The sequence below is a fragment of the Dendropsophus ebraccatus genome, chromosome 4 (genome assembly GCF_027789765.1).
Source record: "Dendropsophus ebraccatus isolate aDenEbr1 chromosome 4, aDenEbr1.pat, whole genome shotgun sequence".
NCBI lineage: Eukaryota > Metazoa > Chordata > Amphibia > Anura > Hylidae > Dendropsophus > Dendropsophus ebraccatus.
The window spans coordinates 36,349,645-36,366,194 of NC_091457.1; positions in this window are offsets into that span (position 1 = coordinate 36,349,645).

The following is a 16,550-nucleotide window of genomic DNA, read 5'->3' on the forward strand; positions in this document are numbered from 1 at the left end:
GGCTGAGTCGGGGAATAGCTAGAGGCCGGCTGAGTCGGGGAAGTCACCACACTGTCGGGCCGGTGACGTCACAGAACCACTTGACTAATGTAAAAATTGAGAGAAAGAGACAAAATTTCTTATTAAAACCAATGAGATATATTAATTATATTACAAGACAAATCAGTAGAGTTAATATCAAAATAACCTGGAATACCCCTTTTAGGGTGCGTTCACACCTACAGGATCTGCAGCAGATCTGCAGCAGATTTGATGCTGTGTTCAGTTATTTAAATGAAATCTGCTGCAGAAAATCAGCTGCAGATCCTGTAGGTGTGAACGCACCATTAAGGTTATTCCAGACACCTAAAGACATGGCACAAGAAACTAAAACCTAAAGAAATTCCTATAAAATGATAAAATATTATTATATTGGACAAGCCACTAAATAATATACCTGTTTTATTGAATCCATGTTGGTCCCAGTATAAATAATGTATGTGTATTATAAACTGTATATAGCAATATAAATACAATACGTAATATTAATATGTGTATTTACTAAGGTAACGCTTAAAGTGCAATCTGGGGTTGTCTCTGCACTCAAGTTACCTGTAGATATGAATACCTGAGCTGTCATCTTGTGTGAAGTCTTGTCATATTCTATAACGATTAAGAGCTCATAGGGGCTGTCACATTCCCTGCATAGAATATATATCTTCATTGTTGTAACTTATAGCCCCCCCCCCACCTACTGTTCTTGTATAAGTGTCACAAGAGACCTAGAGTCTCATTGATATTCACCATGTACAAGCTATATATAGCATCTATGTATCTATATGTAATGTAAAGAACATTATTTCTTTGTGTAATGTATCTTAAATAAAGTGCTTGTTTTTACAGTTGATGTTGTTGTCCTGGTTTGTTCGTACTGTAAACCATCACATTCATAGTTGCCAACATTTGAAAATTTTTTCCAGGGACACTTTAGCGTTGTCAACAAGGGGTGTGGCTTATGATAGGTGTGGTGTTGGTGGGTGTGGCCTGTTGTGGGTGTGGTTTATGGGGTGTGGCTTGTCACCAGTTTGGGGGGGGGGGTCCAGAATTTTCCAGTTAGAACTTTACAGTCAGAACAATACAAAAGGATGAGGGGGTGAAGCAGTAGTACATGAATAGATGAGGGGTGTAGTAGTACAGGAATAGATGAGGGGCAGGGGTGCAGCTAGGAGTCATGGGGCCCCATGAAACCTTGGTAGCTGGGGGTGACTGGAGCAGACTTGGGGTGACTGGGGGGTGGCTGGGGCAGACTGTGGGTGACTGGGGGAAACTGAGGCAGATTCGGGGGTGGCTGAAGCAGACTGGGGGTGACTGGTGGAGACTGGGGGTAGCTGGGGCAGACTGAGGGTGACTGGAGCAGACTGGGGGGGTGACAGGGGCAGACTGGGGGTAGCTGGGGCAGACTGGGGGTAGCTGGGGCAGACTGGAGGTGATTGGGAGTAGCTGGGGCAGACTTTGGGTGACTGGGGCAGACTTGGGGGTGGCTGGAGTAGATTGGGGGGTGACTGGGGGAGACTAGGGGTAGCTGGGGCAGACTGGGTGTAGCTGGGGTGGACTGTGGGTGACCGGGGGTAGCTGGGGCAGAGTGTGGGTGACTGGGGCAGACTGGGGGGTGGCTAGAGTAGACTGGGGGAGACTGGGGGTTAGCTGGGGCAGACTGTGGGAGACTGGGGCAGACTGGGGGGTGACTGGGGGTAGCTGGGGCAGACTGAAGGTGACTGGGGGTGACTGGAGCAGACTGCAGGTGACTGGAGCAGACTGGGGGTGACTGGAGCACACTGGGTGGTGACTGGGGGTAGATTTAGCAGACTGGGGGTGACTAAGGCAGACTGGGGGTTACTTGGGGTAGCTGGGGCAGACTGGGAACCTGAATCGGGGGTTACTTGAGGTAGCTGGGGCAGACTGTGGGTTACTGGGGGTAGCTGGGGCAGACTTTGGGTGACTAGGGCAGACTGGGGGGTGGCTGGAGTAGACTGGAGTAGCTGGGGCAGACTGAGGGTGACTGGAGCAGACTGGGGGTAGCTGGGGCAGACTGGGGGTAGCTGGGGCAGACTGGAGCAGACTGGGGGTGACTGTAGCAAACTGGGGGTAGCTGGGGCAGACTGGGGGTAGCTGGGGCAGACAGAAGGTGACTGGAGCAGACTGGGGGTGACTGGAGCAGACTGGGTGGTGACTGGGGGTAGCGTAAGCTGACTGGGGGTGACTGGGGCAGACTGGGGGTTACTTGGGGTAGCTGGGGAAGACTGGGTGTAGCTGGGGCAAACTGGGGTTAGACCGGGGGTGACTTGAGCAGACTGGGGGGTGACTGGGGCAGACTGGGGGCTACTTGGGGTAGCTGAGGCCGACTGGGGCAGACTGGGGGCTACTTGGGGTAGCTGAGACGGACTGGTTGTGACTGGGGCAGACTTCAGCATCATCCCCCTAATCATCCTTCTGCATCATCGCCTCATGTGGGCCCCTCATTATACCACCAGTATAATACACTAAGTACTGCGAGACTGGTGGTATACTGAGGAGCCCACATGAGGGGATGATGCTGAAGGAGGTAAAGCTATATACATTGGTGTGAGAGGCTAGGACACTGTATATCAGTCACAGCTCTGATTACCAGTTTTCCAGTATACTAGCCTCTCACACCAATGTATATAGCTTTATCGCCTTCAGCATCATCCCCTCATGTGGGCATCTCAGTATACAAGCAGTCTCACAGCACTGTATAATACTGGTGGTATAATGAGGGGCCCTCATGAGGGGGATTATAAACTATACATTGGTGTGAGATGCTAGTAGTGATGAGCGAGTACTAAAATGCTCGGGTGCTCGTTACTCGAGACGAGTATTTCCCGATACTCGAGAGCTCGTTTCGAGTAACGAACCCCATTGAAGTCAATGGGAGACTTAAGCTTTTTTACAGGAGACTCAAGTTCGGTAAAGAGAAAGTCGTGTGAAAACCTGTCAACCTCAGAAATAGATGGAAACACAACAAAAATGGACAGGAAATAGCAGGGACAGCATGTATGCATGCCTCTGAGGCTGCCTAATTGCACCTTTAGGCCTAATTCTGTGCAACAGCCTGGTTAAAACAGAGGTAGGCATATGGACCACCCAAAAAACTCAGCCTGACACAGCATGGCGGTGAGGACAGAGTGAACAAGGTAGAAGCGTTAGCCAGTCAGCCTTCCAAAAATTATACCAGACTTAGCATGGCATTGAGCACACAGAGAACCATTAAAAGTGAGTGAGGAAGCAAGTGAGCCTCCACAGGCCAGACACTACATGACATTGAGCACACAGAGAACTCCGGGGAGCAGCAGTAGCCAACATGGATGCCAGAGAAGGCCCAGCAGTAGTCAACATGGATGCCAGTTAAGGCCCAGCAGTAGCCAACATGGAGGCAAGGGCAGGCACAGCAGTAGTCAACATGGATGCCAGTTAAGGCCCAGCAGTAGTCAACATGGATGCCAGTTAAGGCCCAGCAGTAGCCAACATGGAGGCAAGGGCAGGCCCAGCAGTAGTCAACATGGATGCCAGTTAAGGCCCAGCAGTAGCCAACATGGAGGCAAGGGCAGGCACAGCAGTAGTCACCAGTAGTCAACATGGATGCCAGTTAAGGCCCAGCAGTAGTCAACATGAAGGCAAGGGCAGGCACAGCAGTAGTCAACATGGATGCCAGTAAAGGCCCAGCAGTAATCAACATGGATGCCAGTTAAGGCCCAGCAGTAGCCAACATGGAGGCAAGGGTAGGCACAGCAGTAGTCAACATGGATGCCAGTAAAGGCCCAGCAGTAGTCAACATGGATTCTTTATAAAAAAAAACCTCCAGACTTGGGAACATCTAGCCCTGGCCACGGGAGTTTGACTCTGTGAAACAGTTGCTGATCTACTCGCTCTGCCCCTGCTTCTCCCTCTGCCCACCCCTCTTCCTCTTCCAACCGGTCCTGTGGGTGAACTTGCCTCCCCCTCAGAAGCACGGTCTTCACTAGGTTTATCCACCCAGCTCGGATCAGTCACCTCGTCCTCATCCACCAGCTCTTCCTCCAATTCCTCACTCTCCTCCTCACTTTGAGTTACATCCATGACAACAACCTCACTGTCTGACAACCGGGTCTCATCGTCATCATCAGACACCTCTTCCAACCCCTCTTGCAAGTCCCCATTGTCATCACCCACTGACTGCGTGAGCTGCATAGTTTGGGCATCGGGACAGATCGACTGCTCCAGTTGCTCTGACTCAGGGAAGGGTCCAGAAAAGAGTTCCTGGGAGCATGGTTGTGGATCTGAATCCCTTGTTTCCCTGGAGGGGCCAGGCTGTGGGGAAGGAGGCTGAGCTAATGGAGCAAGGGTTCCACTCCCTTGGGTAGCGTGAGTGGACTGCGTTGAAGACTGGGTGGTGGATAAATTACTGGACACATTATCCACTATCCACGTGATCACCTGTTTACACTGGTGCGGTTTCAATATCTGTCTACCTTGAGACCCCGTAAGTTGGGCAAAGATGCTAGGGAGTGGACGTCTGCGGTGTGCCGCAGCTACCTCCTCAACAGGTGCTGCTGTGTCACCCTGCCCTGAACCACGGCCTCCGGAAATGGCATCACTTGGAACCCCACGCTCACGCCCTCGAGCCTTACCCCTGGGGTTCACCATTTTATGGACACTGCACAGTATGGAACTTAGATAGGCCTTGCGTATGAAATACAGAAATCAGGAAAAATACTTGTAGTACCCACTGGTTTTGTGGGGGCTGTACGGTACAATCTGGTAGTGGCTGGACCTAGACACACTCTCTGACACACCCTTTACTCTGTGAAAGCAGTTGTGATGTGATTGAAATTAGATAGGCCTTGCGTATGAAATACAGAAATTAGGAAAAATACTTGTGCTCCCACAAGTTTTGGGGGGCTGTACGGTACAATCTGGTAGTAGCTGGACCTAGATACACGCTGTGATACCCCATTACAATGAGCAGTGAAGTTTTAGAAAGGTGTACTACAAATCCCAGCAATACAGTGTAGTACCCACTAGTTTAGGGGGGGCTGTATGGTACAATCTGGTAGTGGCTGGACCTAGATACACGCTGTGATACCCCCTTACAATGAGCAGCGAAGTTTTATAAAGGTGTACTACAAATCCCAGCAATCCAATGTAGTACAGCAGGACCACAAAAAAAAGAGTACACTGAGCACTTCTTAGGGGTCTGTATGCAACACCTAATGTCCCCTTCCTGCCAGCAGCCGATCACCACAGTGTGCTGGTTAAATCGTGGTAGCAGCACTGCAAATCCCAGCCAGCAGTCTGTAGTGATACTATTAAAAAACGATAGTATTGCTAGTATTCCCTGCCTACTGGAACGCTAAATCCTACACTGACCCTTTCCCTGAGAAGCAGCAGCTCTGTCCCTAATCTCTCACAGCATGCATCTGAAGCGAGCACTGCCGGCTGCGCATTTAATATGGCAGGGTCATCTGATCTGGCCAACCAATCGCTGCTGTCGACATGTATGGGTCCCATGTGATCGCAGGATGTACCAATGAGTCTCCTGCGTGTTTATTGGCTGAAAAATAGCACCGAAACTTACAGGAAACGGATGATGAGATTTTCTCGAGTATCGCGAGATGCTCGTCCGAGTAATGAGTACCATCGAGTACCCTAATACTCGAGCATGCTCGCTCATCACTAGAGGCTAGTATACTGGAATACTGTAATCAGAGCTGTGACTTGTAACCAGTGTATACCAGTCACTGGTATACACTGTATACCAGTCCTTCAGCATAACTCCCCTCATGTGGACACCTTATTACCTAGCTCCATGCAGCACACAGCCATCTTTTTCCTTAAAGGGAACCTGTCACCTGGGACGTGGGCGGAGAGCCAGCCCGGGACGAAGATGTCAGCGCCCCAAGCAGTGCGCGCACTGCAAGATGAGTCCGATGCCCATAGAGAGTGAATGGAGCCATCATTCTCTATGGGCATCAGACTCACTCATCAATGCCCGCCCCAGGCTTCCGACGTGGATATCTTCGTCCTGCGACCAGCTCCAGGTGCGGGACTCGCCGCAAAGGGTAAGTATACAGGAGCGGCATCGGGGAGGCCGCAGGCTTTGTGACCGCGTCCCCGGTGACAGGTTCCCTTTAAGGCTCTTCTATCCCAGATAGGAGTGAGTGACCACACTGTCAGGTCCTGTAGCTAGGAGGAGAGAGCGGCCTCTGGTGGCTGGAGGCAGAATATACAGCCTCCAGCCAAAAAGCCTATGCTTAGGCTTCAATGTATTGAGGGCCGTCACGGGGGCGTGGCATGATGTCACAGGGGGCGGAGCTTACTGGGACAAACCTGGGATTTTACTTAGCTGGGACTGTTGGAAACAAGACTGTTGGCAACTATGAACATTATTTCTTCTGTGCTCAATTTTATTATTTTATTTAGGATAATGAATTTGGAAAAGCAGCTGACATGCAAATATGTAAAAGTATATGTGTGCTGGAGAAGCAAGGACTACTCGGACTTCTGAGCATTTAGACCAGGGCTGGGCTGGCCATAGGGCACTTCTGGCCAATACCATAAGGTGGCCTCCGGGGGGTGGTCTTGTGCTCCTCCTGACCTGGTGACTCCTTTCCCCTACCGTAGGGAAAAGGAGTGACTGGACCAGTAGGAAGACGGGTTCGGCCGGCCCACAACGCTCCAGTCACCCCCAGATGATGAGCTGCTGCCGGGGGTGTCCCATCCTATCCCCGGGCAGCACGCGCATTATAAAGCTCACTGTGCGCCTGTGGCTGTGACTTCTGGTACAGGAAGCAAACGTTAGAGACACTCCCTGTGCCGCCGCAAAGGGAGCTCTCCGATGCGCACGCTGCCCGGGGATAGGACAGAACACCCCTGGCAGCCGCGCATCATCCAGGAGCCAGACAGAGGCTGGAGAAGGAAGGCTTGACGGGGGAGCGGGCAGTTAGGTGAGTTGTTTTTTTTATCTGCTTTGCACGGGAAGGGGCAATCTATAAGGGCGGGAAGAGGGGGGCATCTATAAGGGGGAGGGAAGGGGCCATCTATAAGGGGGAGAGGAGAAGAGGCCATCTTTAAGGGGGCAGAGGAGAAGGGGCCATCTATAATGGGGGAGAGGAGAAGGGGCCATTTATAAGGGGGGGGGAGAGAAGGGGCCATCTATAAGGTGTGGGGAGAGAAGGGGCTATCTAAAAGGGGGGAAGAGACAGGAGACCATCTATAAAGGGGGGGAGGGGCCATCTATAAGGGGGAACAACATAGGGGAGAGGGGGCCATCTATAAGGTGGGGAAAACATAGGGGGAGAGGGGACCATCTAAAAGGGGGGGGCGAGAAGGGGCCATCTGTAAGGGAGGGGGGAAGAGAAGGGGCCATTTATAAGGGGGGGGGAGGAGAAGGCTCCATCTATAAGGGAGGGGGGGGGGAGAAGGGGCCATCTACAAGGGGGCAACATAGGGGGAGATTGGGCCATCTATTAGGTGGGGACAACATAGGGGGGAGGGGGGCATCTATAAGGGGGGAAACATAGGGAGAGAGGGGGCAACATAGGGGAAAAGGCCATCTATAAGGGGGGCAACATTGGGGGAGAGGGGGCCATCTATAAGGGGGCAACATAGGGGGCAAGGGGGCCATCTATAAAGGGGAGGGGCAATATAAGGTAAGGGGGGTCTATAAGGTGAAAACATAGGTGGAGAGAGGGACTATAAGGGGACAACATAGGGGAGAGGGGGACAACATAGGGGGAGAAGGGGACTATAAGGGGACAACATAGGGGAGAGGGGGCCTAAAAAGGGACAACATAGGGGAGAGGGGGAAAACATAGGGGGAGAGGGGGACTATAAGGGGACAACATTGGGGGAGAGGGGGCCATCTAAAAGGGGACAACATAGGATGAGAGAAGTACATCTATAAGGAGACAACATAGGGGGGCATATATAAAGGGGACAGCATGGGGGCCTTCTATAAGGGGAACAACACAAGGGAGCCATCTATAAGGGGGACAACATAAGGGGGCCATCTATAAGGAGGGGCTACAGAGCGGAGGGCCATATACTATAGGGGATGCACAGAGGGTGTCATCTACTATAGGGGGACTACACAGAGGGGGGGCTCTTGAAGCCACCTATATGGAAGATTGAACAAGGGGCCACCTACAAGGATGCTACATAGAGGGGGCATATACTATAGGGGATACACAGAGGGGAACCATCTATAAGGAGGCTACATAGAGGGGGGTATATACCAAAAGGGTGTCACATAGTCAACCTACCCACTAAATGAAAGTGTAAAGCCAATACAGATGTGCAGTTTGTAGAAAGATAAGAATGGTGACAGAGTGAGGAGCCTAATATGTTCTGGCAGATTCTGTGGCTTTGTGGATAAGAGAAATTCTCATAATGACCCTGGGCAGATAGAGAAGAAAATGAAGAGGGAAGAACTCTGACCAGAGAAGACGTCCCCTGTGAGTCACCTGATATAACTGCACTGTAATGTATATGGTGTACAGATCCTGTGTAGAGCTGCGTCCACCTCTATATAACTGTATGAGGTGATAGTGTACGGTGGATGTTATTCAGTAGCAACGGTGGTAATAGACGGTATGTGGTGGTATCAATTAGTATGTGGTGACATTAGTCAGTATGTGGTGGTATTAGTGAGTATGTGGTGACATTAGTAAGTATTTGGTGGTATTAGTCAGTATGCGGTGGTGTTAGTCAATATGCGGAGGTGTTAGTCAGTATGTGGTGGTATTAGTCAGTATGTGGTGATATTAGTCAGTATGTTGCAGTATTAGTCAGTATGTGGTGACATTAATACCACCACATACTGACTAATGCCACCACATACTGACTAATGCCACCACATACTGACTAATGCCACCACATACAGACTAATGTCACCACATACTGACTAATGCCACCACATACTCACTAATGTCACCACATACTGACTAATGCCTCCACATACTCACTAATGTCACCACATACTAACTAATACATCACATACTGACTAAAGTCACCACATACTGACTAATACCACCGCATACTGACTAATGTCACCACATACTGACTAATAACACCGCATACTGACTAATGTCACCACATACTGACTAATGTCACCACATACTGACTTATGGTGGTATTAGTCAGTATGTGGTGGTATTAGTCAGTATGTGGTGGTGGTGTTAAACTCAGCACGGTGACCGGAGCCGGCAGCAGTCTGTCACTGTACACTGTGTAGTGGTGACATACTGTAGATGGAGCACCGCTACACAGTACAGAGACAGAAGCTTCTGACCCCATTTACTGTGTTATTATCTGTAATACCAGTCATGGCCGTTATGATACAACATGTAACCATGCTGCATTCACGACATCGTCTCATAACTTTTCACCGCACGGCGAGTGGGCCTGTGTGCTCTGAAATGCCAGGGCTGATTTCCAGTCCTAGTCCGGCCCTGATTTAAACCTCTGTTATATGGAGCCTCATAGACACTCAGGACACTCATAGACATCTGTAGGACCCCACTGTACCTGGACAGTTTTGTTTTAATATCCTGTACATAAAAAATTGTGCTATGCTCCATTGGGTGCCATCAGGGCAGTTTCTAGGTCATTTTAGCAACAGGGCGAATCAGCCCTGGGGAAGGAAGGGGGGCTACTCGAGTCACTAGGAAGAAGCTGTGTGAATATTACGGCATAGGGGCGGTGTTGCACCCCTACCAAATAATGTTCTACTGAATACAAAAATGTCATTCAGTGACTCACCGATCATGTCTTCTTTGATCTGAGGCGTCACTTTCCTTTTCCTCTTCATCTGGCGTGGACCACTGTAATGATTTCTTCCAGCTAATGTCTCCTGCTGTGCCTTCTATATATTAATAGTGTCCCCTGCTGTACCCCATATAGTAATATTGTCCTGTGCTGTGCCACCATCTAGTAATAGTGCACCCTGCTGTGCCTCCATATAGTAATAATTTCCCTGCTGTGTCCCCATATAGTAATAATGCCTCCTGCTGTGCCCCCATATAGTAATAATGTCCTGTGCTGTGCCCCCATATAGTAATAATTTCTCCTTTTGTGCCCCCATATAGTCATAATGTCTGCTCTTAACTAGTAATAATGTCCCTGCTGTGCCCTCCATATAGTAATAATGTCTCCTGCTGTGCCCCCATATAGTAATAATGTCCCCTGTTGTGTGCCCCCATAGTAAAAATGCCTCGACTGCTGTGCCCCCATATAGTAATAATGCACCTACTGTACCCACCATAATAATAAAGTTCCCCCCTCTGCCTGCAATGAACGTGCCCCAAACACTACCTCTACCTTACCCCCCTCCACACACACTATCCCACCTGACCCCCCCCCCCACACACTATCCCACCTGACCCCCACACACACACTATCCCACCTGACCCCCACACACACACACACACTCAATATCCCACCTGAACCCCCCCCCCCCACACACACACACACTATCCCACCTTACCCCCCTACACACACTATCCCACCTAACCCCTGACACACACACCAGTGCCAGATAAAATCTGAAGACCATATTGGGGTTGTAATACTGTGTTGCCTATTTTCTTTCTAAATTTTCTGGGATGGTTCCGGTCTGCAGCGGACACAAATATATATTCCTGATTGGTTGCTATTATTATATAGTACAGCATGGAGTTGGGCCTATGTTATAGTGCAGTTCTTTTTTTTTTTTTTTTCAAAACAAATTTTTTATTGTGATCAGGAAAAAATAAGGAACATCTTCCAGAAAAATAATAATTACAATTAGGACGCGCAGGTCCTAGCACATAGTTGATACGATGTCCCTTGCATTGATCAAGATCACTTGTTTTATATAGTTTTGTGCCGATGTAAACTCAGCAAATAGAATAGGGCAAACATCAAAAACAAAAAAAAATAACAGAGATCGTAAATATCACATTCTCCTACAAACAAACAAAGGGGGGACATACATTTTGTAGTAGGCAACAGATGATTAGCAGTCAAAAACTTAATCAAAAACTAGAATAGAATTAGAACTGAGGAACCTTGTGTTGTCAGAATTGATCAGCAAGTGGAGCATTAATGAATTAGATAGAGAATAAGGCAATATAAGTGAGTGCCAGAAACCTTAGAGTTTGGAAAGCCTCAATAGAAGAGTGTCAAGTCCACAATGAACAAATACAAATACAACGTCTCAAGGAGTTGGGGAGTCAGATAAGTAATTTCTGTAAAATTTATGCCATGGCTCCCACAAATTTAGGTACTTGTCATAAGTTCCTGTTTCCCAGCTGCACAACTCCTCAAAGCGAGCAATTTGCTGGACTTTTTCAACCCATTCACATAATGTGGGTGGAGATTCATCCCTCCAATGAATTGGGATGAGCAGTTTTGCCGCCGACAACAGGATAGTAGGTAAATTATTTTTGGTTGGAGTAAACGATGGAGAGGGGATCCATAACAAGATAAGAGTTGGATCTAGTGGGAGTTTGCTACCACAGATGTTTAGAATATGATTAGCGATTTCCGACCAAAAGCATTGCAGCTTCGGGCATAATAACGAGATATGGGAAATAGTCCCAGGAGAAGATCTACATCTCCAGCACCAGTCATCTTCAAGAATGTTCATTTTCTTTAACAGATAAAGGGTTCTGTACCACCTGGTTAGTAATTTGAAGGAGTTCTCTTGAATTTTGACACATCGGGAAAAACCATGTGAGTTTTTGTAAATTTGTGCAATTGTGGATTGGGGGAATGTCATATTCAATTCTTTCTCCCACGATAAAATGAAAGAAGGTTTGGAATCTGCTTCCCTCAACAGCAAACCTTTGTAAATTTTAGAAATTAATCCTCTAGGGAGGCGATCCATATTAGTGCAGTTGCAGTGCAGTGCAGTTCTATAAGGAGAGTAAGCAATCAGCAAATATCTTCATGATATTACATTACCAGTGCCTATATTTATGTATTTGCCCCCGGCCCAGCTGCGATTCCCCCCCCCCCCCCCCACGCACACACACTCACTACCCGCCAGCGCCATTCCCCCCATCCCATCGGTTGTAATACTCACCCGCGATCTAATCTTGGTACCGCTATTGCAGGGGCACTTGAACAACTGCTGGGTGATGTGAGGCAGGAGAGAGGCACCGCAGGAGTGTGGAGTCTCTGTGGCCATACGTCCTATGAATGAATGAAGTGCCGAATGATGCCACTGGAGAAGCGTGCCCCAGTGTGCGGTACGTTGTTCCGGCCTCAGAGAAGGGGTGGTGGATTGAGAGGAGGCCTGGCGGGGGTATTAGGAGGAGGCCTGGTGGGGGGCAGTTTGTTGTTGTAGTGAGAGCGGGGGGGGGGGGGGACCGTAGCTGTTGGCGCCCCTAGAAACGGCAACCCGTAGAGTAGGTTTTCGGCGTATCTTTGCGCTGAAAAAATGATAAATCTCGCCGAGTCTGAGTCCGCGACCCCCGTAACGCCCCCTCCACACCCCCTCCCCGCCCCCCGGCGTACTCGGCGGAAAGTGCCGATATGCAAATTTTTTATTCGCAAGTCGGCCATTTGCGAATAAAAAAATACGCAAATTGTCACTTTCCGCCGAAAATCATCCGTACGCCGGATGATACATGTCGCCCTTAGTGTGTAAGAAATTTGAAAATTTTAATTTTCTGTGCAGAGATTTTATTGTAATCCAATATTTTTCATAATTGTAAACCCATTACCAGAAAAATGCACCCCAATATTTATTGCCCCGTTTCTGTAGTTTATAGAAATACCCCATATGTGGCCCTATTGCGCTATTTGACGCAACCACAAGCCTCAGATATAAAGGAGCGCCTAGTGAATTTCAATGCCTCCGTTATATTTGGTCATTTTTGACTGTGCCACTTCAGGTTGGCAGAGGCTCTGGGGTGCCAAAACATAAAAAACACCCCTAAAGGGACACTATTTAGAAAACTACACCCCTTAAGGAGTGTAACAAGGGATGCGGTGAGCATTTGGACCCCACAAGTGCTTCACAGATTTTCAGAACAATGTGGCGTGAAAAAATATTTTTTTACACTAAAAGGTTGTTCTCGCCTTCAATTTTTCATTTTCACAAAGGGATAAAAGGAATAACAACCCAAAAAACCTGTAGAGCAGTTTCTCCCAATTACGGAAATACCCCAAATGTGAACATAAAGTGCCAAGTGGGCGCAGCATGTGCCTCCAAAGGGAAGGAGCGCCAATTGGCTTTTGGAAGCTGAATTTCACTGGAATGGATTTCAAGGGCCATTTCGCATTTACAGAGCCCTCGTGCTGCCAAAACACTGGAAACCCCCCACAAGTGACCCCATTCTGGAAACTACACCCCTCAAAGAATCTAACAATGGGTGCAGTGAGCAAATGGACCCCACTGGTGACGGGCACAAATGTGGAACAATGTGACATGAAAGGGAAAATTTTCATTGTTTCAGTTTCACAGCACAAATGTGCCCTTCATCAAGGGGTCCATATCCTCACTGCACCCCTTGTTAGGTTCCTTAAGGGGTGTAGTTTCCAGAATGGGGTCACTTGTGGGGGTTTTTCACTGTCTTGGCAGCCAGAGGGCTCTGTAAATGCGACATGGCGTTCATCATCCATTCTAGCCAAATTCAGCCTCCAAAATCCAAATGGCGCTCCTTCCCTTCGGAGGCTTGCCCTGGCGCTTTATGGCGCACATGGCGCTTTATGTCCACATGTGGGGTATTACGGACTCAGAGGAAATTGCTCTAAACATGTTGTGTGTTTCTTTTTACCCCTTGTGAAAATGAAATAATCAAGGCTAGACCAACATTATAGCGTAAAAAATTTAATATTTCATTTTCACGCCACATTGTTCCACATTTGTGCCCGTCACCAGTGGGGTCCATATGCTCACTACACCCCTTGTTACATTCCATGAGGGGTGTAGTTTTCATTATGGTGTCATTTGTGGTGGGGTTTCAACTGTCTTGGCAACAAAGAGGCCTTTTAACCCTTAGAGGACCCTGCCAATTTAAATTTTTGCGTTTTCGTTCTTCCCTCCTTGTGCTTAAAAGGCCATATCACTTGCATTTTTTCACCTAGAAACCCACATGAGCCCTTATTTTTTTGCGCCACTAATTGTGCTTTGCAATGACAGGCTGAATTTTTTCATAAAGTACACTGCGAAAACAGAAAAAAATTCAAAGTGTGGTGAAATAGAAAAAAAAACGCATTTCTTTTATTTGTTTTTTTTTTTTCGTTTTTACACTGTTCGCCCTGAGGTAAAACTGACTTGTTATATATGTTCCTCAAGTTTTTACGATTACGACGATATGTAACATGTATAACTTTCATTGTATCTGATGGCCTATAAAAAATTCAAACCATTGTTAACAAATATGTGTTCCTAAAAATCGCTCCATTCCCAGGCTTATAACGCTTTTATCCTTTGGTCTATGGGGCTGTGTCAGGTGACAATTTTTGCGCCATGATGTGTTGTTTCTATCGGTACCTTGATTGCGCATATGCGACTTTTTGATCGCATTTTATTACAATTTTTCTGGATTTGATGCGACCAAAAATGCGCAATTTTGCACTTTGGGATTTTTTTGCGTTTACGCCATTTACCGTGCGAGATCATGAATGTGATTAATTAATAGTTCGGGCGATTAAGCACGCGGCGATAGCAAACATGTTTTATTTATAACATTGGAAAAGGGGGTGATTCTGACTTTTATTAGGGGAGGGGCTTTTTTTACTAATAACAACACTTTTATTTTAACTTTTATACTTATACTAGAAGCCCCCCAGGCGGACTTCTAGTATAAGTGCACTGATCTCTCATTCAGATCTGTGCTGCATAGATATGCAGCACAGATCGATGAGATAGGCATATCGATTGCTTCCGGGTGCTGCAGCCGGAAGCAATCGAGTGCCGAGCCGGGATCAGCGCCATTACGGCGCTGACCCCGGAAGGGGTAAGATGTGTGGATCATTGTCCCGGAGGAGCGATCCTCCCCACTAGAAACCAGGGAACGGCTGCATCAGGTAATTGGATGCAGCTGTCAACTTTGACAGCTGCATCCGATTACTGTATTAGCGGGCACGGCGATCGGACCGTGCCCGCTAATACCCACGGTCCCGGGCTACGAGCGGCACCCGGGACAGCGGCGGTTCAGAGCACGGACCCGCTCGGAACGCGGTGAGGCTGCCCTGGACGTACGGGTACGTCCAGGGTCGCCTAAGGGTTAAATGCAACAAGGCCCTCAAAATCCATTCCAGCCATTTTATGTTTTTTTTATCTTTTATCCCCTTGTTAAAATGAAAAAATAATTTTTACAGCACAAATGTGCCCGTCACCAGGAGGCCACATCCCTCCTGCCCCCTTGTTAGATTCCTTATGGGGTGTAGTTTCCAGAATGGGCTCACTTGTGGGGGGTTCCTACTGTCCTGGCCGCACAGAGGCTTTGTAATTGCAACATGGCATCCTCTAATGGGAATGGCGGCCATGCCTATTTAATTGGGGAAAAGGGACAATTTTTAATTAATTTGGAAGTATTATACTAATTATTAGTTTATAAGGTTGAAAAGGACAGATGTCCATCAAATTCAACCTGTGTTGATCCAGAGGAAGGCAAAAAAACCCTCGTGAGGCAGACGACAGTAGCCTCATCACGGAAAAAATTCCTTCCTGACTCCATAATGGCAATCAGAATAATCCCTGGATCAACGTGACCCTTAAAATAGGAATAAGCGAAAGAATTTAGAAAATGTAGAACTCCAATGACGTGTGGTATGCCTTGAAGCGATCCAGTATGCAGAGGCCGGGGCGATCAGGACAGGTGTCACACTGGAAAATGGCGTCCTTCCTGATCCCCCTGTTACGCCACACTCTGCACTTCTTCAGGGGTCTCCTGTTTTCCAGTGTGGGGGACGTCACCTGGAAAACGTTGCTCTGGTGCGATACGGGGTCCTTCATATCCAGAAGTGCTGGGTCCGCTTGTGTTCATTTTTTGGATGGACGATGGAATCTGCCCTTGCATAGAATGGAGTCTATGAAATGGACGGACACGCGCGCCTGCATCAGTCCGCCGGCAGGTGCCAGCTGCGAAATGCACAAAGTGTTATCCTTTGCTAATCCGCAGTGTGCACGTTACCCTTAGGCTATGTTCACACTACGTAAAACTACGGCCGTTGTTGCCGATGGCAACAACGGGAGTAGTTTTTGGGGGGTGGAACAATGCCTTAGTTTCAATAAGATCCCGGCCGAAGTGTACACACATCGTATACGCTCCGGCCGGGATACCGTGCGGCCTCGCAAATAACTGACATGTCAGTTTTCTGCGGCTGCAATTCAATGAGTTGCGGCCGTAGGAAACCCTGTCAGTTCCTTCAGACTATGAAGCGAGCGGCTCCGGCCGCTCGTTCCATAGTGTGCAGGGGGAAGCTCTGATGCAAGGGGCCATTTTTATATGGGGATTGGCATAAAGGGTATGTAAATGTGTAGTGTAAAACTTTATTTTGTGTAGTGTAATAGTGTTTTT